The following is a 27842-nucleotide window of genomic DNA, read 5'->3' on the forward strand; positions in this document are numbered from 1 at the left end:
CTAAGTCCTGCTTCAAGACAAACAGTGTGGTTGAAACTACCAGACTAAGTTGTAATCAGATGGGAACCAGGCAAGTTTTATACCATTGGGCCTCATGAGTGAAATGCATCTTAAGTGCCAAGGCACAGTAAACACAGTACCCATGTCTGGGTGTACCCGTCACACTTAGGTCGTCTCAGTAAAACAACATGAAATGGGTGGAATGCTTTAATTGATTTCAGCTACTTGTAAATACTTGGGTCTGCATTTCAGTCCGTCATTCTTTTGCCTGATATGCGACTCTAAACAGAGGCCAACTGCATGCAAATCAGCCCTGGTCGTGCATCAGTAAGAGCATTTCAGCATGAGCATTCCAGCCAGAAACACAAGTAACCTTAGACTGATTTCTTACCTTATATCAACAATAACTATTTGGTTATTATTAATTCCATTATGTTTAATACATTTGAATTAAGTACTCTACCTACATCCTTTTGCTAAGCCAGGTTTTACCACTAGGCTATGATTAGGCTCGATTTGTATTGAAATTAAATTAAATTCGATGATCTTATCATTAAGTTGACACTACCAACCACCATTAAAAATGTATTGTTGTTTCTATATTAATTGCATTAAATACATTTTAATAATTGAGCAACTCTTGCCTTAACCATAATGCTATATTTGACACAAATCGGAAATATATTCTTTGTTTTTAATTGAATGAATATTCTAACACTAACCATAACCTGAACTCTTTCGCCAAGCAATGATGTATATTTTTTATTTTATTAAATTATTTTCAAATTAATGGAATCTATGCTTATTACGTAGAAACAAGTTACCCTAACCCAATGCTAAACCTAGCCAATCATGGTTATTTCTTTATATTAACTTTACTAATATTTTATAAATGATTTTACTCTTCTTGAAATGTATTTAGCAAATTAAAATAACTGGATGTTAAATATTTATTTTATCTTACCCATTTTAGGGAGTAATAGTGCACAATTGTAAGAAAGTGACTCTGTATATACTTTACCAAAGTAAGGTTCAGTGTGCACAGAGTCCACAGTGCCCAGAGGTTTGGCAGAGGTTAAAGTTAGATATACCCTTACTCTCTAAAGCGGTAGCTTGGTCGAGCAGTAAGGCAGTAACAGAGGACAGTGTAACATTGAGCTCAATGGGAACTTTTAAGTAAATGCAGTATCAATTACTTTACGTAAGCTTTTCTTACTCCGGGCTGGATCCTGGATTCAGCCCTGGTGCATTTCCTGTAAATAGTTGAAAGAAATCATTTTTGTAAAACAGGTGATTTTTAAGGAATATTTGTATGTTTCAAAAATCGACACTTGGAAGAATTTCCGACAAAAAACAGGCAATGTTATCCTATCGGAGAAAATCAGGTTATCGGAAAATCACAGTTGCAATTACTTTTTAGGGTCAGTGCTGGGCACAAAGATCCAGCACTGGGATCTCTCCTTGTAACAGGTGAGTAATTTTCTTTTCTTTGATCGGATGATTTTTAGTGAATATTTCAAAGTTTCAAAACTTGACATTTAGAAGAATTTCCAAGTGAAAACCTGCCAATGTTACCCTACGGAGAAAATGTAGGTTATCGGCTTTCAGGCAAGTACTCGACTGGCAGAGTTAAGGTTCTGGGGATAGACTCAGGGGTCTCCCAGGTTCAGGTAGGTACAGTCGTTACACCCTCAGCGGCACAGGGGCAGCCGTGTGCAGAGAGAGTAGGCCCAATGTTAGCCTATGGCGGGTAGAGGGCCTTAGGTTGGCGGCTGCTAGCAGGCAGGCCACGCGGCTTTGGGAGTTGAGCTCCTGGTCACTTACACAGGGCAAGTGAGGAAGTAAAATAGAACAGATGCTGCACTTCCAATGGCACTCAGGCGGCTGGGTGCAAGGTGCTTTTGGGCGCCCAATGGATTTCAAAGGGAAAGCTGCAAGACGAGCAAAGGCTGCAAGCTCGGGGACGGAGATTCTTCAGGTGCGACCACCACTTCGAGAGGTAAGTTGGGAAGCTGTAGGTTAGTTAGACACCCAGGAGTTGGGCACAGGGGGCCGTGGGGCCCCGGGTGCAAGGGTGTCTTTTGGCGTTGGGAAATCTTACCCTCAGCTGGTCGCGGTTGGAGGGGTCCCTGGTTGTGAGGCTGCAGGCATCATCAGGAGCGTCGAGGAGGGTCCTTGGGAGCTGGTTTCTGGGTCACAGTCGCCGGGGGGGGGCATCCTTGTGGTCTTTGTTCACTCAGGCACAGGCCGGGCTCGGCGGGTGCAGAGTGTGCTGGATTTGCGGTTCCTGGCTGGCACCAGGGGTTGTAGATCTTTGAGCAGAACCACTGCTTGTGGCAGTCCCAGTCTTTGGATGAGCAAGGGAGTCAGGTCCTCCGGGGTTTTCGAGGTTGCTGACCACAGGAGAGGCCGGGGTTTAGCAGGAGCAGGTTTGTGGGTCGACAGGCCAGTAGGTCTGGGGCCAAGTCAGTTGGTGTCATCCTCTTGTTAGCAGCTGCACAGCAGGTCTTCTTCTTCTTGTTCTTCTTGTTAGTTTCGGAATCTGGATCTGAGGAAGGAAGTTTCAGGGTGCCCCTAAATACTAAATTTAGGGGCGTTAGAGGTAGGGAAAGGTCAGGGACCAATGGGTCCCTTTCCTGGGGTGAGTACACCACCTATCCTGCCACTCTCCAGTGGGAGGGGGGCAGGAGCCTATTCCTGATTGGGTAGGGCTCCCCATCTTCAAGATGGCGAGAGCCCGGAGTTGTGCTTCACCTCGCCTCTCCCACCTGAGGGGTTGGGGGTTGGTGGAGGCTGGCACACCCCCTTTCCTCACTTAGTTTTTCCCATGTGTCTTCCTGCCAGAGTGGGGGTCAGAACCGGTGGGGGCCAGTTGCTGAGTACAGCAAGTGGCCCGGAGAAGCTCACAAAGGTGGCATGCCTTGAAAGCTTCACCTGCCCATCCTGGGGGCGGAGGCCTGGCACCTCGCCCCAGGATGTGCATTGTTGCAGGCCCACGAGAGCGGATGGCTCTCTACCCAGGGGTCCAGCAACATGTCTGCTGTATGGCAGTCTAGGCAGCCTCTCAGTCTGGACGCTGGTCGTTGGTTAGTTTCAGGGGGCATCTCTAAGATGCTCTCCGTCGTGCATTTTAAATTAAATCCCACACTGGCATCAGTGTGGTTTTAATGTGCTGAGAAGTTTGATACCAAACTTCTCAGTCTTCAGTGAAGCCATCCTGGTGCTGTGGAGTTCGTGATGACGACATCCCAGCACCATATACTCTTAATGGCAGCACTGCACTTACAGTGCCCAGGAATGGACCGGGGTACTGTAGGGGTACAGGGCTCATGCACATGTACCCACACCACTGGTATAGGGCACCCAGCTAGAGGGGTGACTGAGGTATGCCAGGGCAGTGTGTTGTGGGCATGGCACACAGGGATGTGTGCCATGTCGACTCTTTGTTTAGTGCTGCACCAAGACACTCAGCCTGCAAAGGCAGTGTGTGTGTGTCAGGGCACAGAGACTCTAAGGGTGGCACAATATGTGCTGCAGCCCTTAGGGGCCTTCTCTGGTCACAGTGCCCTGGGTACCTAGGGTACCATTTACCAGGGGCTTACATGTGGCCAGAGATGCCAATTGGGTTTAGGCTTCAATGCAGGTTTAGGGAAGGGACACAGGCCCTGGGCACCTGATTGGCAGGAGACCAGGGCACACTCAGTCAAAGTACATCAGCAATTCAGCAAAAAGATGGCACTTTCTCACAACAATAGAATGCCAAACACAGTTATAGTGTTGTGGAGGTCATTTTGTAGAAGGAATGATCAATAATGGTAATGTTGATGGGATAAAGCGATAAATAACATGCAGCGTAGTAGAAAGTTGGCGGTAGGAGCTGGGACATAACTGTCCAACCTATCTTTGCTGATTCAATATATAGAGATCCTGAAGACTGTCAAAGCTTTATCGTCGAGTACAGATTACATTTTCTGAACCGTCCCCAAGAGGGTTCTTTGAAGGATATGCTGGGAAAGGCCTCCTGGATGTGATCTCCCGTAGCTTGAGAACGTTTAAATGACTGTCTGAGCCTGTTCTCTAGCTTGATTCCAGGTTCTCACAAGATTTACAGCGGAAGCTTTGAAGTCCGACAGCTCACTGTGATCCAAGCTCTAATTTCTTTGTCTGATCTGTCTGCCAAAATGTGGCAACCGCTTTGTGTAACTGTAGGTGCAGAGCATTTAGTGATTTGGATTTATGTGGTTGCATTGGCAGTAGTCATGGTTTGCGGTCAGTATTGAGCTATGCTGCCATCTGTACGTTGAGAACATCTGCTTCAAGCCTGGGAATCATTCTAAGCTTCTGGGTTGGGTAGTTTGAGAAATGTTGTTTAAGCCATCTCTGCAGTTTAGTGCAGTAGCAGCACACCTTTCGATATAGTATACTTTTACTTTACACCTAATTTCCTCCTTAGGGCCTTGGACTCGGGTTCGATTCGTTTCATGGAGTGTGGTAGTGCATTTTGCTAATGTTCATGAAAATACCTTCTGGGAGATATTTCCCGTGTACTGATTGCGAAAAACAATTAACTCAATAAAAAATACATATTTTTAAAAACCATGAAACTCAGTGGCACTGACCCTCACGTGAAAAACTAAACCTACCGGGAGTCGGACACTATCCCATGTATCCTGCTGTGATCGTGGTGCCATGGAGTTTGTAATTTTTAAGTATGACCTAGAGACAGGTTTAGCTGGTTCTCCAGCTTTTGTAATAGAAAGTTAATTAAAAACAAAACATAGACATGTGGATAGAGAGGCTTTGTTTTTTCCTCCTTCATCTATTAGTCTGTTCAACTGTCATTCACATTTTGCCTCCGCCCAGCAGAGCATGCAGCTTCAGCGCAGCACAGCATGAAGCGTTGCAAAGCATGCAGTGCTACAGTGCATTTCAGCTAAGGCGCTCTTGCAATGTGAGTGACAATAGTTTGCTTAAAAAGGTGTGTGTGTGTGTGTGGATATGCCTAAAAAAGATGCCCTTCAACGTACCAGCTGGACGGCCTATACTTTACTAAGACTTTTTTCCTTTACTTTCTTTATACTTTTTATTTTATTGTCATCCTTGTGTGTTTAATTTATATGTTCAAGTTAGCGTAATTCAAAGCCAATAGTACCTTTTTGTTTAAAAAAAAAAATCCTTCTATCCTTATTCTAAGCATACCTGTCTGCTAAGAACCACTGCTGTCTTGAAATGATATGTGTGTTGCAAGCACACATGCCAGTTTCATGCATGGAATATCACCGGCGTGTTGATAACTTTCGTGACTGCAAGCGACTGTCATGACGGAAACGCAGGCTTAACCTGAAATGTACGCCGCGCTGGGGAAAGCACTGCCGTGCTCTGTGCTGTACTGGAAGATTTATAATAATAACACTTTTTAACGTAAGTAAGTAAGTAAGTACCTGGGACTTGATCCTCGCTCGAAGGGGCCTTGAGTGTAATCGTTCAGAACTTGACAGACACTTGTATGAGTGCAGATCTCGCGATGAATGCAGCTGCGGCTGGCATGATTAGTCCCCGGCCATTAAGCTGACTGATTGGTTCTGCCAGCGGGGCTTTCTCCGGGCGCTCGCGCTGCTCGGCCCGCTACTTAAGTACCGCGTGGCTCCAATTTGTCGCAGCCGCCTGTTATTACTCGTAATGACATCCTGTGCGCCCCACGGCCCCGCTGGCTGCTCTCGGGCTCCCGCGTGCCTCGCTGCGGTTTCCTGGCGCTGTAATCCGATGAGTTGCGCGTTCGAGTCTCTCCCGAGGGCGCTGTGTGGTGGTGCAGTGGGCATTGCAGACGCCACAGGGTGAGTGCCCCTAAAAGCAGCTTCCATTAGCATTAGCAATATATGCAATGAAAAGTTGATGGTATTTCTACACTCTAATTATTTCAAAAGCAAACGTCCCCATTCAAAGCCACTCTGTGAAACGCAGATAGAAGGCACAGCCTTTGTTCCTACTACTGCGTTTGGGATCTTACAAAATGGATGCCAAGCAGAGTTTTGTGAGAAAGAGGCTTACATGTGGACAGCTTTGAGTCAGGTCTGTCACTCAGTTGCTCAGTGTTGCGAACTGATGTAATAGATTTAAAGAGTCTCTTAAGTTGTCAGAGACATTACTGGGTCGGTGAGGCTGTGAGAACATCTGTCTTATCTTGCTATGCCTAAGCCTCTTCAACAGTGAACTGGGAGTATTTGAAAGGAGAAAGCCAGGGCCCCACTCATCCCAGTGGGTAGATGGCCTATAAGGATGTTGACTGGAGATCAGAATCAGTAGGACCATCACAGGGGCTTAACGCAGCCCTCAGTACCCCTGTGGCGCACAGGAGCCCCTAACACTTCCCAGCCCTTAAGGAAGTCCCCATTCAGCCCAAGACAAGTGCCTGTGAGATTTAGGGGCTGAGGGGCCCCTCATTACATTCTTCAGGTGGGGCCATCATTTTGCGTTACACCACTGGGCCATCAAAATCTTCCCTTTACCTTATGCAAGTGCGGCTTTTACGAAAATGTTCATTGCACGGAGGGAACTCAATTCCCTATTATCGCCGTCCCAAAGCTTCTATCTGAATTTGTATCTGCGCCTTGCTAGAAAAGGTACTTAAATATTTCATGGGTGCACAAAGGTAGCTTCCTCTCTGGTGAGAAGCAAAGTTGATCCTTCTTGGATGTTGTTGCGCTGAGGTAGGAGTCATTACATTTGTATCCCACTTTCTGTGACCACCATGTGGCTTAGACCACTCTCTGTGTTCACAGCATCTGTCAGTGCACAGAGGGCCTTCTCTCAGGGGGCTGAACCTACATACCCTTCAGTAGTGACAGAATGAATGGAAAAGATGAGCTGGCACTGTTCAGGGGCGTTTATTGGGAAGGTCACTTTGCAGAAACAGACACTTCTTATAAGAGGCAGCAACTGTGATGGATAGAATTTATTTAACTGCCCCTTACCAACTGAAATTGCACTGTTAGCAAATAATTTAATGGTTTTTGAGGTTGAATGCACTGCTGCAGGCTTGGACCATACATGTTTGATGTTACGCTATGCTATACAGATCCGGATAGTGCACATTCCATAGCACTTTAAGACTCACGAATGTAAACCCTGCATCACTTGCAGTGGTAAATCTCCCACATTAAGACTTCTCTATCATGATGTTGGGTGTTACTCCTCCAAGGTGGTTGTCTCAGCCTTGACACAAAGGACTCCAAGTAGGAAATCTGCAGGAGGATCTCCATCACCGGCAGAGACTGATGATGGAATTTACAACACCATCCGTGGAAATTGGAAATGTTCTCCCAAAGTGGGGCGACACTGTCGGCACCCATTTAACTGCCTACCACAACATGCTAATGGAGGTTCTTTTCCCGCATGTTTGGAACTCTAAACATACCTTTTACCAAATGTCTACCACCCTTTCTGTGACTGTCTGTTCTCTTGCATAAATTGTGGTGGATCAGACTGTTTAGACCAGATGCCAGATCGGCACCATTTTCGAAGATGTCTCTGATTCTAGATAGGCCCTCTGGCAGACCTCGAGGCATCTCTGCTGGTAGGACATTCGCCTTAAAGAGAATTTCAAATATCACTGTTAATTCACTGAAATTGCGGGTGTCAAATCAGCCAGTTTCTTTTTTGGCACAATGTCTATCATTTTCCTTCTCTAAATTAGACTATTAGTATTCTCTGTTTCAGTGGCAGCTCATCATATATAACCTTTGAAGGTCTCTGACAATGCTGAAAACATTACAGGGGACCCCAAACTATCATCAAATTATGTACGGATGAGTTAATCATCTTACAAAGTAAGTTACATCCTTCCAGTAGAACCGTGTCTCACCTCACATGAAATAACTCCACTTAGGACAAAACTGATCAGAGAGGAGCCTGGACACCTTCTCTAACCAGGTCACTTATTCCAGGTCCTTCCTGCGGAGGTACAATCTGCCTATTCCACTGTAGCTCCTGCGAACCACAGAATAATGTGAGCATTTGTTTAATTGGGTGATGACTGGGCTGCAACTGTTCCCTCTACCTGTTGCAGAGCCCTGTGATTTTACAGGGATCATTTCCACACCTGGCAGTAACTGTATTCTCACACCCAATAATTTAATGTAGAGGAAAACCGGCGGGGGTGGTATCTCCTTGAAATACCTCTCTGCCACACTCATGAGGGCCTTTATTTTGTTCGATTGAGAGCAAGTTAAGTTCATAGTCAATACAATTCCATAATTCGCAGGGAGGGAAATAGATTACGGCCCTGTACATTCAGGCAGGTGTAACATCAATTCTATAGGAAATATAGCATGATCAATTTTTGATTTTTCAGAACTGTACACTAGGATACTAATGTGGCAGTGAGGGGTCACACCTTGTTTGTGTTAACTGTGTTAGGAAAGGGGTGGAATGTTTCAAGATTTTAAACTTGTCAGAATCCTTAGATAATTGAATTTCCTTAAGGTTTCTGCTGTTGCGGCAAGCCTTGCACTTTCCACAAACATAGAATCCTTGTACTGGATTAATGCGACTGACTTTCTCTGGTATTAATGTGGAACAAAGGTGGTCCTTCAGAGATCTAGGTCTCCTAAAGGTCATCTGTGGATATTCAGAGATCTCTGGGGCCAAATCCTTGTCCAATTGTAGCACGATCCAAAATTTGCCCCAAGCTTTTCTCATTTCTTTAGATTGAGAATGGAAATCAGTAACAAACCTGTTAACCACCTTAAGTTCAGACTCACTCTCTTTCTCTTTTGTTTCAAGTAAAGTGGATCTCTCTCTAGTCTTAACCACATTCAGCGCATTAGTTATACATTTCTTGGAGTAGCCTCTCTGTCTAAATCGTTCAGACATGATCATTGTTTCCTGGTTGTAATCATCATCTCTAGAACAGTTGCGTTTTGCCCTTAAGAACTAAGAAATAAAGTGGTAACACTTAATACATTTAATTTGAAAAGGAACAAAATGAGGGGTTTCATTTTGCCATAGAAATTATATATATATATATATATATATATGGCGTAGCTTGTCACACCGAACCAGGAAAAGTTCAATAGCAGCAACAAAGAGCCGACCCATAGAGTGCTGGTGAACAGTGATTTATTTCGTCAAAGCCAGCGCTGCCGCCACGACGCGTTTCGCCTCCCAAGGAGGCTTGTTCACATGACAAAGCAGCGAGCATCGTACTCGACCTTTTAAAGTGACAGTGCATTGAATTGTGTTATGGAAATGAAGAAAATACTTCAAAACCTAAATGCTGTACACATCCATAAATACAATGGGAAATTACATCGTGCCCAAGTGGGCCATCAATATTTGAAATTAAGTAATATACATATTTACAACAAATAACATCTTGCTGAAAAGTAACCGCAAGGTTGTCGAAAACATGTAATATTTACAAAATTAGATCAATCAACCAACATACACTATCAGAAAAATATCCATGATAATTAAATTCATCTATGTACAATCCGAAGTGTGTTGGACCCATATTGTTAAAAAAATATATATAAATCTAATATTTACAAATAGTGCAAATATCAGAAAATGTCAAATAGCAGCAAATATATAACACAATACAAAAGTATTTCTTTTTTATCCTTTTTTTTGGTGTATTTTCTCAAAATGAAGCCACAGTGGGCAAGTCACTTGGATGGTCGTAGGCAAAGTGTAGTGCAAAATTTAAAGTGCAAAAATTCAAAAGTGCAAAATGCTTATAAATTCAAAGATTCCAAAGTTAAAATCAAAGGCAAATAGTTGCTAAAGATAAAAAAAGAGAAAGATTTCATCATATATACATCAGGAAACAGGTTTTCAGTATTTAGGGGGAATATAACTCCATAGTTATTAAAATATCCGGACAGGCATTTATCAGTCACAACCATTAAAAATTAGAGTATTTGAAGTTTTTAAAGGTTTTTAAAGGCAAGTATAAAGGTCCTCCCTGTCATTAAGGCCATTTGGATTTTTAGAATTCAATTCCAATATGTAGCGGGTCTCAAGGAGACGGAGCCTGCCCTCACGGTCACCTCCTCTCCTCGAAGCCTCGACACAATCAATAAGGAAGAATATTAATGAATCAGGGACACCTAGGTGTTTATCCTGAAAATGCCTGGCAACCGGATAGTTCTGATCATGTCCAGAAATTGCTCGTATGTGTTGGAGTATCCTCTTGTGGGCGGGCAGCTTAGTGCTGCCCACATATTGGAGCCCACAAGGACACTCCAAAACATAAACAACATATTCTGTTTTGCATGTCAGCCATTTAGAGATGGCAATAGGACTTTCACAGAAAGGACTTCTAAAATGTGTCCTGTTAGAGCCGAACTTACAGGCTTTACACTGGGGACAAGTCTTAAAGCCCTTCCTCAGTGCTGACCACGTTGTGGAAATCTTTGGTTCTAAGGTGTTATTGACCAAGGCTTTCGACATTGAAGGGGATCTTCTGAAAGTGAGAATCGGTTTGGTAACCACCATGTGACCAATCACAGGGTCACTGAGGACCAAATTCCAATTCTTGGTAAGTATTTTTCGAAGAGCCCCATGTTGCCTATTGTAAGTTAAGATTGCTCTAGGAAAGTTTTTCTGGACGTCCTTGGTTGCCTCACCATTTAGTTGCTCATTTTTCTTTCTGGTTATGAGAGCTTCCTGCCTGCTGACCGAATTGGAACGTGCTATTGCCTTGGTGAGAGTTTCAATGGAATAGCCCCTATCCAGGAAGCGTAACCTGCAAGCCTCCTGCGCGGCCGCGCATTCAGCATCAGTGCTGCAGATCCTTCTAATTCGGAGCATTTCCCCAAAAGGAATGCTCCGAATTAGATGTGCTGGGTGATAACTATTGGAGTGTAAGATGGTATTCCCAGCACTCGGCTTCCTGTACAGTCTGGTATTGAGGCTGCTGCCCTCTACAAAAACCTCCACATCCAAGAAACAAATAGACTCAGAGCTGAAATTTGCTGTGAAAATTAGATTAACCGTGTTTAAATTAATCAAATCCACAAAACTCCTGGCCTCTGCCTCACCTCCCCTCCAAATTAAGAACACATCATCAATGTAGCGTAAATACAAAACAATATTGTGGAGAAAATAGTCTTGGTGTTGACCAACAAGGACCTGTTCCTCCCAAAGCCCAACGTGCAGGCACGCATAGCTTGGAGAGAAACAGGCCCCCATTGCCACACCTCTTACTTGATGGTAAACAACGCCATTGAAAATGAAAAAGTTTTGTTCTAAGCACATTTTGGTCATGTCGACCAGCATTCTGTTATGTGCTGTCGGGAGAGGTAAGTCTTTGTTCAGGTAGTAGTCTAAGGCCCTGAGTCCATCCTCATGTTTGATTGAGGTATAGAGGGATGAAACATCCAAAGTTACAAGGATCATGTTGTCCTCCCAGATGAACTGATCAATTTTTTCAAGAAAATCAAAAGAGTCCCTGACATACGATGGGAGGTTACTAACATGCCCTTGCAAAAAAAAGTCGATGTACTTAGACACGTTTTCCAGAGAACTGTCAATGGCCGAAATGATCGGTCGGCCCGGTGGTGTTAGAGGGTCCTTATGAATCTTAGGGAGCAAATACCACGCGGGAATAACTGGATAATCCTTCTTTAGGTATTGAAATTCCTCATGTGTAAGCAACCCCGCACTTCTCCACACTTGTAATTTTTGACGCTGTTCGGTCCATGTATTTTTGATAATCTGAATGTTACTTCTACGGTAACAGGAAATATCGTTGAGTTGAGCATCCGCCTCTTGTAAATACAGGGACCTGGGCCACAGGACAACGTTGCCGCCCTTGTCGGCCTGCTTCACAATTACATCATTATTTTTTCTAAGTTTCACCACTAATTGATTGTAACAATGGTTTTGTTTTGAAATGTGAAACTTCTTCTTGTTGGTTGCACAGTACAAGTGTTTGATGTCGCGGACCACACTCTCCTGGAACGTATCTAGATTATCATGAACCATAATTGGTTGAAAGGTGGATTTAGGTTTGAAGGGGGTTACTCGTTGCTCATTTCGTTCAAGAGGAACATCACTCAAGTTTCCCTGATTCTGTAGATCCCAAATTTCATTGAAATTAGCTTGACTCTGACTGCTGGAAAAAGTGGGACTAGATGGATTTATTGGTTCATTGATCTTTTTTGGATGTAGCTCAAAGAATTTCTTTAACTTGAGCTTGCGTGTGAACCTGTAGATATCCATGCGGGTATCAGCATAATTCATATTGCATGGAGGGCAATATGAAAGTCCCAGATTTAAAACAGCAATTTCAGCAGAGGTCAGTGTGGCATTTGAAAGATTGACTACTGATTTTGATTCTGCTTTCGCGCCTTCCGTTGGTTGCGCCAGCGTCCCGTTTTGCCCGGATTGTTGTCGTTTGAGTTGCCGGGCCCTACATTTGCGACGCTTCCAGCGTTTGATGTTTGCCCGCTGTTTTTTTGTTGTTGTTGAGGCTGCGCACGTGGTTTGTGCGATCTGAGGGTTTTCGCTGCGATCCTGGCACAAACAATCGACCTCCTGTGCCAGGGTCAGCTTGGTAAACCCCAAGGCCATATCGCGGCTTGAATCTGGTTCAGGGTCACTTTCCATAGCTGAACTTAGACTAGAAACAGAGGTAGCAGGTAACAGGGTGTCTTCCTTTCGTTGGCCTGATATGATATTTGATCGTGTTTTGGCCTCAACTGCATCATACCTCTTTGCGAAAGTATATATATATTATTTATCGTGACTCACTAAGAGTAATGAACATTTGTACAATTGGAAATTGATGACAGAACTTACTAAAAGGAGATTTTATCTGTTTTGCAGGACCCCATCTCCCACAATGCACCAAGGGACAATGCAATCGAGACACGCCCCTGAAGGGCGGAGATGGGAATAAAACCACTTGAATGAAAATGCAAACAGGAATCTGTTGTGAATTTTACACTGCCCAAGAAGAAGGGGCTGTTGACCCTGAAACGCGTAGGCACCTTGAACCACAACACGACAAAAGCAATTTATTTCAGCAGGTAATTTGCGTGACCGGTTTCGACCCCGTCGGGTCTTAATCATATGCAACATTGGGATTTCAGGCACCTCAGGTTTAAGTGCTTTACGTTTAACGGCAACAGTGAAGAAGGACTCAAACGTGGTTGCAGATATTCGTAAGTTAAGACAGTTCTTATGTCTGTATTTTGGTGTTGTGGTTACATACCCTTCACTTTTGACGACCTATCTTCAGTTCTCTTTTGGAAAAGTTCCAGTAATGATGAAAATATTTGAAGGTCTCATCCGGGTTTTCACTCACTCGAATTTCTGGACTGCAAGGTCCATCGTCCATTGCGTCTTTACATCAAAGGCCCCACATGGCCTTTCTTTCACAGTAAGTCCATTTAATTTATAGGCCAACCTTCGGCGCGCTGGTCTCCCAAGTCCTCACTGCCCTGATACACAGTGAGGCGCCTGCTGAATTTTTGTCCCCGGCGTCCGGCCGTGTGGGAATACACTCTCCCACAAACCTTGACTGTTCAGCAATGTAGCGGGATACCACTGGCCCGCGGATCTCCCAAGGACCGGTGGCGGTGCCTCACGCATTCCTCAGATGAGCCGCCTGGCTCTGTTCATCCTGCCAATTACGTATACAGCCGGCGGGTTCCCCATTAAGATGTGTCCATCACCGAAACAAAGTTTTTGACGAAGGGGGATATATATATATTCACTGAAAAAACAATAGGTTTCACACCAGTTATAGTTAGGAATTAGCATTTAAAAAACCTATTAAATTCACTGAAAAAACCATAGGTTTCACGCCAGTTATAGTTAGGTGGAAATTTTACTCGCATAAAACCATTGAAATTCCCACGTTATAGTTAGTTGGACTCACTATAACTTGCGCGTGCAATGCACTGCTGATGACGTCACATATTACATCACTCATGACATGGTCAGTGACATCACTCATGACATCACTGATGACATCTCAAATGATGTGCCTTTGCTAGGTCTCAATATATGTGCTCCAGTGGATTTTGAGAAATTAACGTTCAAAAAAAGATATATATCTGTAAGCGCGCTCTGGGCAGCGCTCCGGTTCGCGTACTTTACGCGTAACGGAACTTCGCGAAGCGAAGCTGATTGGCTCTCCGGTGTCTGTCAACATTCTAAACAGTCCGGAGCGGCTGCCATCTTGTCTCTCGGTAGGATCGAGAGACAAGAGGAGGCCAAAACAAAGGGGGAAATGACCATAAGGGGGCATAGTAGATCCTCCCTGACCCCCTAGGTTTGATGTGGAGGCTTTAAAAGGGCCCCGCAGGGCAAAAAAAAAAAGAACCGGGAAGCGTTCTGGGGAGCGTACTATAAGGAAAAAAGAATGATAGACTTTTCAAATACTGTATGTTAATTGATTGTTGGTTTTGTTGATTATTTTTTAATTTCTTTATTTTTTAAGCAATTATTTATTATTGTGATTGTGTTTCAAAATTTAATAACCTTTCTAACATTTCACTGTCTGAAATGTCGTCATTTTCATTGAACATAGTTTGTAATCTCTGAGGGTGTAAAATGTCCTCATTTTGAAGGAGGTCATCTACTGCTTGCACACATTGCAGTAGTTCTTGGTCCCAAGTTTCATCCATAAATTCTATATAATTTGGATCAATTAATTCTTGGCTGCTCTCTTGCAGGACAATTTGAAATGAAACTTTCTGTTCGCCTTCCATGTTGCCTGAAATTTGGATAAAAAAAATATATATTAGTAGTGATAGGGCACTGTTGGGATTAATTTTAGATAGGCAGTTTTTATCAGTGAATTTATCTTTGGGCAGTGTATAGTATCAGAGTGGAAGTAGGAATATAAAAAAGTGTATGTGATTTAACGTAAGTAATTTCATAATTATACAAGAGAAACCTAACTCCATCCATAACTATAACAGAGAAGTCTATCTAAATCTATAACTACTACAGAGGGATAGTATATAACTATCAGAAAAAGTTTACCATATTAACTTTTGGTGCACAATATACTTCAGTTTTAAAAATAACAACTTACCTTTACAAAGAAGTTGAAGTGATTAGTGAAAATCCAATTGAAATGTACAACAAGAAGTAGTAGTCAAAATGGCTGTGTTTCCTTCTCTTCCTTTATAAATATTCAGGTATATAACCAATCAAATGTCAGGTAATAAAAGTAGAAAATGAAAGTAACATTTTCATTGGTTGTCAATTCCAACACTTCAGATGTGTTTTGAGAAGTAATTTACCTCACGGTATTTAGAGAGGTCTACAGGCTAAATGGCTAAATGGAATTTCAATCAAATTTGTGAAAATGGTAGGGATTGGTATGTAGTATGAGCTAATCTATATTTGGTGAGAGTGTCTCCAGTCGTTTTTCTGTAAATTACTTTCCCACCTTTTTTGATGGTGCGCTTCCCGGGGAGCGCCCCGGTACGCGAACTGGCGAGCGCCCCGGTACGCGAACCTGAAGCGTTACGGGAGTCCACCATTTTGTGTTTCGGTCGACTTAAGATACAAGATGGAGGGCAAATAATGTTCAGAATGGGTAGAAGGGGGCACGGTAGACTTATCTTGACCCCCTAGGTTTTCTGAGGGTGGCTGAGGAGGCTTATATGTGCGAAAAAAAACATTTTTAAATTTTTTTTCGCGAGGTTAGCTTCCGGTTCGCGTACCGGGTAGCGCCCCGGGGAGCGTACTTTGTTGAAAATTAGTGAAAAAAGTTACAGAAAAATAATAATTGTGAGTGATCAGATGTAGGGTAGCTCTGAGAAGAGCTTTTGGGTTTATGGTACATTTAGGTACTTATAAGTAGGTACCAATGCACAGTCTTAAATTCAGAATGAAAATTCTGTTGCCCTCATCTGAGAAGTGAACTCCATCTCCTCTGTAGATATCTTGCATGTAGTAACGCAAGTTATTGTTGTACATGGAGCCCATTCCATGGTCTCTCATGTAAGCTGAAACAGATTTGTTTACATGCTTCCTCGACTTCTCAATTTGTGGACAAAATTGGTTTGACCACCTCCATTTCTGTCTTTGGCATATATTTGAATATACCAAGGCAGTTTGAGGAAAAAGTGCCATCAATTGCTCAAAGGTGTCCTTTAAAAGCATTTCCAGACCTACCCCAGTCAAAGTGCCCAAATTATTACCTCCACAGTGCACAATTAACAGGTCAGGTTTTGGCAAATGCATAAAGGTTTTCACCAATGGTATCAATTGGTGACATTTTAATCCTCTGTGGCCAAACCACTTAATTTCCACATCTTGTAAATTGAGGTTAGGTAAATTTCTGTTCTCAGCATACCTCTGAGCCCAATAGATGTAACTATGTCCAACAATCCAGACAGAAAACATGGTGAGAGAAAGTTCTGCTGCAGTCAGATGAAGTGTGGCAATGAAATGGCAGTTGGAAAAATAAGAGTTTAAAATGAAAAAAACTGTGGAGTTTCTGTGTTAATGAAGCAGTAACAGTGATTGGTGGATTTTGATTGCTGAAAACAGAAAGTTAGGGTGCATGGATGAGTTCTTTGAAAGATGTATTTTGAGTGGTCAAGAAAAAATCATTAAATGAAAGAATGCACTGGATATGCAGGTGCACTGAGAGTTCAGAGTTCAATTGAAACATTGTTGTGTGAACTTGCAAACACCAGAGGTCTTCCAAGAGGTGGTTGCTATGCAAAAAAGGCAGAGGGGGGAAGGGTTTTGATTTGAAAAAAGTGAGGGAAGAGTTTTGATTGGGTGACATGAGAGATATGTGTGAAGAATTACAGCATTTCTGTGCTTTTGATAGCTGCAGACTCTGGAGTGCATACCTTTTGCTCTGCTGAAGACAAATTGGTGTGTTTCTGAGACTGTTTTGAAACTCATAAAGTATTTGCTAAGGTGAGAAAAGATTTCTTTAATTTAGATAGAGAATAGTGTGCTTTAAGGAGAAAATTATGAAGAAAGTTGTGTTTTTCAAATGTTGCTTTGTCTCAAGTGTTTTACAAATAGATTTTGTTTCTTTGAGAAATTGTAATTGGAGAAAATGTGAAGTATTAGTACTGACAGGGTTTTTTTGTGCATAGGAGCTGTGGAGTGTTTTCAAATTATGACTTGAAAATCGTTTTTGAGGAAAAGGAATGGTTTTAAAATTTATGACAAGGACATAATGGTGTATGCTTCTTTATAAGGCAATTGAGTGTCTCTGATGTTATTTTTCCCATTTTAATGTAAGACCTTTCCCTGTGGAGCAAATTGCTTGTAAATATGCTCCCACCTGTGCATGGCAAATTTAGATTTTGAATGTTTGCGTTACATAGCCATGTTAAAAGTGACCCAAACATGCTGCAAAGGCAATCAAAAAACGCTTTCATGTGTCTTAAGGACATTTTAAGTCATTTCCCCATGTGGAGTGTTTTCAAATTATGACTTGAAAATCGTTTTTGGGGAAAAGGAATGGTTTTAAAATTTATGACAAGGACATAATGGTGTATGCTTCTTTATAAGGCATTTCAGTGTCTCTGATGTTATTTTTCCCATATTAAATTAAAAGACCTTTCCCCGTGGAGCAAATTCCTTGTAAATATGCTCCCACCTGTACATGGTAAATTTAGATTTTGACTGTTTGAGTTACATAGCCATGTTAAAAGTGACCCAAAAAAGTTGCAAAGGCTTTAAAAAAACACTTTCATGTGTCTTAAGGACATTTTAAGTCATTTCCCCGTGGGCAGTGTTTTCAAATTATGACTTGAAAATCGTTTTTGAGGTAAAGGAATGTTTTTAAAATTTATGTGCGCCATATGCCCCCAAATTTCTTTTTCAGGGGTGCAGCAGGGTGTTCATGGAAATGAATGGGTAATTTGCAATTAGCAATTTGCTCATCGCAAATTAGGAATGGTAAAGAATCGCTATTTATTCCTTAAAATTCGCTATTTAGGAAATGCAAAATAGTTTGATGATACATATGGCGGTTCATCTCTAACAAGATAAGAAGCTTAGGGATAGATTTATGATGACTGGCGCAATGAAGTGGACATCACTTACTTCATTGGTAGGCCTTTACATGTATTATCTCCTCTGTATTCTTCATCAAGCGTAACTTTGATCTGCAATCCTGAGTAGGCCTCACCTTAAACAAACCTCTGGATAGGCCACACCTTATCGTCATCCTGAATTAATCATTTAAAATGCTAGGGACAGATTTATGATAGGTGTATGCCTCTTTTGCGCCACTGTGCGTCACTTTTGTGATGCAGCGGCGGTGCAAAAGATTTGCTATGAGGCGACAAAATTACAAATTGATGCATCTAGGCAGATGTGTCATGCTGTAAAAAAACCGTGCCACATGAAACCGATGCAGCAGTGATGCAAAAGATGCACCATGTTGCAAGACAGGCCTGACTTCATCTCCAACAAGATAAGAAGCTAAGTCTTCTGTAAATGTCAAAATTGTTGTATATACTGCTCAACTTCTATGTACTCTTTGATATGCTAGACTCCATCTGCACTATGAGATACCTAACCAAAGGCAACACAGGTGATGTGATTGTGAAATGAGGAAAAGAAACTCCACATTTTTCAATTACATCACCTGTGTTTCCTAAGTTTACGAATGACATTGTGCAGATGAAGTTTAGGTCTGTCCACGGACACAGAAGAGGTCTGGCCTTTGTTCAAGAGTGAAGTGGACATGACTTACTTCATTGGTAGGCCTTCACATGTATTATGTCCTCTGTTCTCTTCAACAACTCGAAATTTCATTTGGAACCCTGAGTAGGCCTCACCTCAAACAAACCTCTGGATAGGACACATCTTATTGGCATCCTGAAACAATCATTTAAAATGTTAGTGTCTTGCGACACTTTTGTGAGACAACAGCAGTGCAAAAGATGCACCATGTTTTAAGATAGGCCTCACTTCATCTGCATCAAGATACTGTTAGTTTAAAATGTATATCTTTAGGACTGTGTAGGGGGCCTGGAGAAGCAGAAGCTTCTGTAAGTGTCAAAGTTGTTGAAAAACTGTTTGTCCTTCAATCTTTTCCCTTGTCTTTTCTAATTTTTAAATACATGTTTTAATATTTTTCAAATGTTTGTTCTCTCTTACACAGATTGAAAGTATAAAAACAAAAAGTGAGTAAGTTAACGACAATTATAAGGTAAATGTTTTGTACTCTTTTCCTTACATTTCTATCACATTCACCTACTAGTAGTTCGACAGCTTCATTTCTTTAACCCTCAGTTTCCTGCCTTTGCTACTTCTGTCATTCCTTTCTCTATTACCTACTTACTCTACTCCTTCCACTCCTTTTCTCAGTCCCTCTCTTCTCATAGTTCCTCACTCTTGTTCACTCACTCCGTCTCTATTACTCTTAGTGTCTTTGACTGATCACTCTTTCACTACTTGTTCATTATGCTTCTTCTGTGTAGTTGAAGCACACTAAGGGGCATATTATGAACACAGCCAATAAAATGATTGCTGTTTTTATTGGCAGAAAACTGTTGCAAAAGTGGTTTTAGCTGCAGTTTTCCGCCGCAAAAGCGGCTTTAGCGACACATTTCTGCCAATAAAAGCGGCAAAACTTTTATTGCCTATGTTGATGATATGACTCTATGTTATTTACCTTTCTTTGCTGTTTCAATTAATCTTTTTCTGTTATTTTTTCTTTTCTGTTTTCTGTTTTTTCTCTCTGTTATTCCACATGTTTTAATCTGATTTTGAACATTCACTCACATTCTCCAAGAAACTCTTCTTTGTTATTGTTCTACTCTCTTTTTTTTCTTTCACTTCCTTATCTATTTTGTTTTTCACAATTATACCCTCTTCCATCTTTTCTTCGGTAAATAGATCTATTAAACAGTATCTCTGGTTTACTCCCTATAGCTGTCTTTCTTTTAACATTACTCTCTGTTTACTTCCCTTATACTTACTCTTCTTTTTTTAAATTTTTTTGGTTCGCTCCCGGTTCGCGAACCGGGAAGCGAACGGGGAAGCGAACTAAAAGAAATAGAGCTTGCCAGAGTGCTAAACATTCTAGCAATTTTTTTTGAAAGGGGAGGTAGTTCTGAAAAGAACTTTTTTTTTAATGTTTTTGTTGTTTTATATTTTTTTTTTGAACATTTTTTGTTTTTTTTGTATTTTTTGAACAGTTTTATTTTTTTTTTGTTTTTGATGGAGGGGAAACAACAAAAAACAGGCATTGAAAAGGGCTCAACAGGAGCAAAAAAAAAAATTACTGTCTGGGGCGGTTAGGGCAATTGTGATTTACATAAGCTAGGTTGATTAACGTAATGCTCATGTTACCACATGACAGCAATGCACCGCAATACATACAAGTAAATTTCATATGAGCAAAGTTCTCCTGTATGTTTGGCACGGTTTCCCGTGCCTCTGCTCCTGTCAACGATATCAGTGATGTTGACCTGGCCACAGGAGTTGTTGTTGGGTTATCTTGCATGTCACGTATCTCCGCCTGGCTGTAGTTCAATGGATGCCACCTGTTCATGTGACGATGCATTGTATAGTTACCGTAGCTATACTTTTTATCAGTGCCTCTAGATAACCGGTCTTTACAAATGAGGCAGGTGACATACCTAGCATTTACTTTCTTTTGCCCTCGAGGGAGTGAAAAAAACTGCCAAATAAAGCTGGCTTTCCGACGGGAAACCCGGGGCACCTCTTGTAAGAACTGTGGTCCTTCTGTCTCCTCTTCCTCTAGTTCATCCTCTTCCTCCTCTGTGTTGCTGATGAACTGGGGAGGTGGTCCTCTCTTCCCATGAGGAGGTGGAGGTGGTGGTGGGGGTGCACCAGCTGAAGCAACTAATGAAGCCATTGCTCAACTATCAAAAATGGTCTTCCTCTCACAAAGATGAAAGTCAGAGTGAGGAAAGAAGGAGGGGTTTTCATCATTTGGGAAAAACAATAGTTCTAAACCAATGAAAAGTGTTATTTTTAGGTCACCTGACCTAGCCTTACATCATTATGAAACCAAAAGTGAAATGAACCAATGAAAAGTTTTATTAACAAGTCACATGACCTCTTACGCTTAAGTTACGTGCTGCGGAACGCGCCCCGGATCGCTTCCGGGTCGCTGCGCTTCGCGCCTCGGTTCGCGCTCCGGAGCGCTTCCGGGTGCGCTAACGCGGCGCGTCATAATACGCATTACGCGGCAACGCGATACATCGTGCTTTCGCGACGCGCCGCGGATCGCTTCCGGGGAGCTGCGCTTCGCGTCTCAGTTCGCGTACCGGAGCACTTCCGGGTGCTCTAACGCAGCGCGTCATAAGACGCATTACGCGACAACGTGATACGTCGTGCTTCCGCGACGCGTCACGATGTTGATTTCTAACGCGGCAGTTGCGCTAACGGAACGTTTACCGGTTCGCGGACTGGGTCGCGCCATCAAGATGAGCTAACGGGAAGCTTCCCGGTTCGCGAACCGGGAGCGAACAAAAAAAAAGTATTAAAAAAAAAAATTATTAATAAACATATAAAATATATTTTTGGATTTAAAGAAGAATACATTTTACAGCTACAGATATTAGCTTTTAAAAAACCAATGAAATTCACTGAAAAAACCATAGGTTATAGACCATATATAGTTAGGAATTAGCATTTACAAAACCTTGAAAATTCACTGAAAAAACCATAGGTTATAGACCATATATAGTTAGGAATTAGCATTTAAAAAACCTTATTTTACTCACACAAAACCATTGAAATTCCATATATAGTTAGTTGTACTAACTATATATCACGCACCCGCAATCCACTGCTGATGATGTCACATATTACATCATTCATGACATGGTCAGTGACATCACTGATGACATCACTGATGACATCTCAAATGACATCACTGATGACATCACTGATGACATCTCAAATGACATCACTGATGACATCACTGATGACATCTCATTTGACATTACTGATCACATCACTGATGAAATCATTCATGTGATAATACGATGAACCTCTTCAGACTCTAATATAACCTTAGATACACTCAGTGTAAACAGACACTCATAGACTGTCACTCATCCATGGAGTTACTCAGACACTTAGTCAGTCATGCAAAGAATCAATCACACCTCCATTTCCTCAACTATACAGTTATACACACCTTACTTATTCAAACATATACTAAAACATATTTACTCACTTATACAATCCTGGATACAAGTTCACAATGATCCATACAGCCACTCACACATTCACTGGCTCTTATGCACAGTTATTTATATATGTCAACTCTCACATGTACTGTATTTTACATATGTACTTACTTTAACATGTAGCACTGAGATATCCATTCACTCACCAATACACTCATGCACACAGTCAACTGCCCATACAGCTGTTTCCACATGCACTTTTGAACCCATACATCTAGTCCATCAACTGCTCACACATCTATGCAGAGAGTCATACACCTCCCAGCCACCCACACACACACTCAGTCTCCCATACAAATGCTTGGGCAACCAATCAATAACCCATACAGTTAATCATATAGCTACTGATCAACACATGCAGCAGTTTACAGAACAACAGACATAATGATGCACAAATTAAGACAGTTTAGTCACTAACCCATGCACTCAGTGAGACACATTTAATCAGTCACTCATACAGTCAGTCATGCCCCTACTAAATCCTTCATCAAGACACTTATACATCCACTCATTCTTCAATATGTAAGACATATTTTAACTTTACAGAATTATACAGTCACTGGATGTAGTCATCAGTGATGTCATCAGTGATGTCATTTGAGATGTCATCAGTGATGTCATCAGTGATGTCATTTGAGATGTCATCAGTGATGTCATCAGTGATGTCACTGACCATGTCATGAATGATGTAATATGTGACATCATCAGCAGTGGATTGCGGGTGCGCGATATATAGTTAGTACAACTAACTATATATGGAATTTCAATGGTTTTGTGTGAGTAAAATAAGGTTTTTTAAATGCTAATTCCTAACTATATATGGTCTATAACCTATGGTTTTTTCAGTGAATATATATATATATAATATTTTTTTTAAATGACTCTTTTCACCCTAAAAACTAATCCTACTCTGGTCCCTTAAAATACCCCAGCACCCCAAACTCCTAACCCACCCTTAATCCTTAAAATACCCCAGCACCCTTAAACACTAACCCATCCTGACCCTAAAAATACACCCTGCACCCAAAAACCCAAACCTATCCCTGAACCCTAAAAAAGCCCCTGTACCCCAAAACCCAAACCTAGCCCTGAACTCTAAAAATGCCCCACAATCCCAAAACCCACAGCTATCCCTGAACCCTAAAAATAACCCTGTATCCCAAAACCCAAACCTATCCCTGAACCCTAAAAATGCCCCTGTACCCCCAAACCAGCCCTGAACTCTAAAAATACCCCTGTACCCCAAATCCCATACATATCCCTGAACCCTAAAAATACCCCTGAACCCCCAAAACCCAAACCTAGCCCTGAACCCTAAAAATACCCCAAAACCCAAAACTAGCCCTGAACCCTAAAAATAACCCTGCACCCCATAACCCAAAACTAGCCCTGAACCCTAAAAATACCCCTGTACCTCAAAACCCAAACCTATCCCTGAACCCTAAAAATACCCCTGTACCTCAAAACCGAGCCCTGAACACTAAAAATACCCCTATACCCCAAAACCCAAACCTATCCCTGAACCCTAAAAATACCCCTGTACCCTAAACCTATCCCTGAACCCTAAAATACCCCTGTATCCCAAAACTTAAACCTATCCCTGAACCCTAAAATACCCCTGTACCCCAAAACCCAAACCTATTCCTGAACCCTAAAAATACCCGTGTACCCCAAAACCCAAACCTATTCCTGAACCCTAAAAATACCCCTGTATCCCAAAACCCAAACCTAGCCCTGAACCCTAAAATACCCATGTACCCCAAAACCCAAACCTATCCCTGAACCCTAAAAATACCCCTGTACCCCAAAACCCAAACCTATCCCTGAACCCTAAAAATACCCCTGTACCCCAAAACCCAAACCTATCCCTGAACCCTAAAATACCCCTGTACCCCAAAACCTAGCCCTGAACCCTAAAAATACCCCTGTACCCCAAAACACAAACCTAGCCCTGAACCCTAAAAATACCTCTGTACCCCAAAACCCAAACCTATCCCTGAACCCTAAAAATACCCCTGTACCCCAAAACCCCAAACTAGCCCTGAACCCTAAAAATAACCCTGTATCCCATAACCCGAAACTAGCCCTGATCCCTAAAAATACCCCTGTACCCCAAAACACAAACCTAGCCCTGAACCCTAAAAATACCTCTGTACCCCAAAACCCAAACCTATCCCTGAACCCTAAAAATACCCCTGTACCCCAAAACCCCAAACTAGCCCTGAACCCTAAAAATAACCCTGTATCCCATAACCCGAAACTAGCCCTGATCCCTAAAAATACCCCTGTACCCCAAAACTCAAACCTAGCCCTGAACCCTAAAAATAACCCTGTGCCCCATACCCCAAAACCCACCCTGAACCCTAATAAAACCCCTTACACCCCAAAACCTAAACTAACCCTGAACCGTAAAAAGATCTCCTGTGCCCCAAAACCTAAAAAAACCCTTAACCCTAAAAATACCCAAGCACCCCAAACCAGCCCTTAAAATTCTCTGAACCCCTAAAACATATACCCCAACACCCCCAAACTAAAACCATACGCTTACCTTAAACTTAAATATTAAAAACATATGCTTTTACATTCATGCATTTACAACAAATTTGGTTGTAAAAGCATGCGTGGTAAAAGCATATAAGATATAATAGCATGCGTTATTATAGTATTGCGGAGTAATGGTACATTCGTTGTAATGGTATGCGGAGTGAAAGTATGCGGAATCAAAGTAGCGTTATAAAAGTGTTTTACCCATTTTCCTGCGTAAATACTTTGCACCTATTTATCCAGTCAATAATCAGAATAGAACAATTGCTTATGCATGAGCATTCACTTTCATTAATCAAAAGCGAAGCATAGGAAAAGCTTGTCACGTACACTTGTGACTTGATCGTTTCTCAAGGGGTTGGAAGTACCGCGAGTTTAAGATCAGTTAGAGGCTAACAGGCCCCTGCCGGCTCCCTATTGAGTGTCACAAAATGGAACCTGAATCAAAATTAATTCTATCTATATTCGCTGGAAAAGAAAAAAAAGGTTACAAGGACTTTATACTACGATCTCCTGTGGGACTTTTTTTTACAGGGCCGTTTGTCCCTATAACAGGGGGCAGCCAAGCACTTTGCCAGGGCCGGTTGTTGTTCCCAGTCCGGCCACAACTCTATGTGTGCATGGTGAAGGGGTGCAAAGTGTTTTGTGATAAACAAAAAATGTTGATGTGAAATTTACAATGAATATATTGCAAACCAACACATTCACCGAAGGAAAAGGTATTTTGCAAGACAAGCTACTCGATAGGTAAATTTATTTGCATTGAACATGTATTAGCTTTCCAGAGTGTCTGATTGTCCTTTGACGAACATGCTGTATTGTGTGCTGAGGAACACATTTGCACAGAGACTGAAGAGGCCAGGCACAGACAGGACTCCACACAATGACTCCAGGTGCAAGAGATAAGAGAGAGACTTCTACTGAAAGGCTAAATACAAGGGATAGTTGGGTGTGAGTGTACAATACCATTATTTCCTACTTCCTTGAGATCAGTTAGAGAAACACCTGAGGGAGTGTTTACACTACTTTCCATAGGAAGAGCTGGCTGGCAGACCCCTACTTGTTTTCTATGTATGAATGAAGGAGCAGTTACGGCGGCATACAAATCCAAGCATAACAAATCCTGCCGAAAGGGACGCCTGCCATGCTATGAACCACTAGTCTGGTAAATTTCCATGCAAATTACTGGATGGGACCCATTAACAGAGACGTCTCGAACTGTAGGCAAAATAAAGGAGAATCACCAGCAGGCTTAAGGATGTGTTTATAAGTTATTTGGGTATTGCCCATTCAACAACGATGGCACAGGAAGCTGTAGGTGCTTCTCTTGTGAAGGGATCGGTATTGAACATACACAGTTAATGACAATTTGTATTGAAACCTGCAAGTGGGGTGCTTCTGTACTGTGGGGTGCTGGCGCATCTGGTGTAAGCGTAGCAGGGTGCTTCTTTACTGTGGGGTGCTCGCGCCTGTTGAGTAAGCGTAACTGTAACACTAATCTTCTTTGAGCGGCGCAGTAGATGAGGGAAAAAAACCCTGAGACCTCTAGGTGGACCCCAAAAGCCCACACTTTTAATCTACACACTGGTATATGCACACGCTATTCACATTTCAACTTGTACTTAGTATAAATTCATTCATCAGTATACACAATAAAAGGACATAGTTCAATGAGCTCTTTAAATAATCAAAGTCGTTTCTGATCTCGTGTTATTTAATTCTAATGATTTTGCCCAGCCAACACGTGTTTTATCATGGGGAATTACCCACTTGACTTCTTCAGGGCTGTCTGCGTTCTAATTTAAGACAAAATCCTAACTGAGGACAAAATCCTAATTTAGGACATAATCCTAATTTTATGTTCCGCCTTGTTTTCCATACCCATCCACGAAGCGTATTAGTATCTCTTCGTGTTCTCAGTTGATGGATTTCAGCTTGCATGGCAGTGACATTTTCATGGATTTTACAATGTATCGGTTGATCTGTTCATAAGCCTTAGAGAAAAATTTGGACACCTTGTTCTTTTTTATGGGAAGTTCTACTTTAGTTCAATATGTTGATAATCATTTGCTTGTCTTTGTTACTCTGGACCACTGCTAAACTGACTCAATCTACAGCCTCCCTGAACTGGCTAACAAAGGGCATAAGGCTTCAAAGAATAAACTGCAATTTTGCCTCCCCTATGTGTCTTGTTTGGTCATGAGATCTCTGTTGGAAAGCTCCACTTAGTAGCAGAATGAATTAAAGCTATCTGTAAATGACCCCATCTGGTTACCATCTCCTAGGTAGGTATGAACTTTGTTGAGTATGACTTTGTAATGAGGATGAGGGCAGAAATCCACCCTTACCTGGTATGCCGGGGGAGATCCCATGAGGCCTGCTACGGGCCATCACGTGTACCTCAAAAGAGAGGAAAGACCACAGTTAGGAAAAGGGGAGGGGATAACATGTAAACAGAATAAACTATCAACACTGACTAAGGACTACCATACACAGGAGAGAAGGGGAGGAGCTTCAAGGAGACGAGGATCGTCGGAAATCCAGAAGGGGAAAACGGAGAGCCGGAGCCACAAGGGTGGCATGGAGGAATGGAAAAGAAAAACGGAAAGTCGAGAAGGCGGTGAAAAAGAGTCCTCAGGACTCCACATCTGGAAGAGTGGGCAGAGTGTCAGGGGGCCATCACGAGTGAGGAGACAGAGGACCAAGAAAGTTGGTTGGAGGACTGGTGGTTGCGGCTGACATTTGTGGACATATCTGTCACAACTCAGGAGTGTTGTGGCTACCGGGGGGGCATTGGTGACAACCGCTTACCCAGACCTAAGGAGGAAGGCAACAAGCATTTGCAATACAATAGGTGTTGCATTTGCGAGAGTTTGTATTGTAAATGACAATGCCTTTTATTTATATGTTTTGAAAACCTGCAAGTGGTGCGCCAACACGCACTTTGTAGTTGAAGTCCTTGCTTACGAGAAACAAGGCTGGCAGTAAAAGAGGCGCACTTACTGCCAACCTAGCTTCTCGTAAGCAATGACTAGAAGTACAAAGTGCGTGTTTACGCACCGCTTGCAGGTTTTCAAAACACATGAATAAAAGGCATTGTCATTTACAATGCCAATAGCT

This window comes from Lissotriton helveticus, chromosome 3_1 (assembly GCF_964261635.1).
Source record: "Lissotriton helveticus chromosome 3_1, aLisHel1.1, whole genome shotgun sequence".
In the NCBI taxonomy this organism is placed as follows: domain Eukaryota; kingdom Metazoa; phylum Chordata; class Amphibia; order Caudata; family Salamandridae; genus Lissotriton; species Lissotriton helveticus.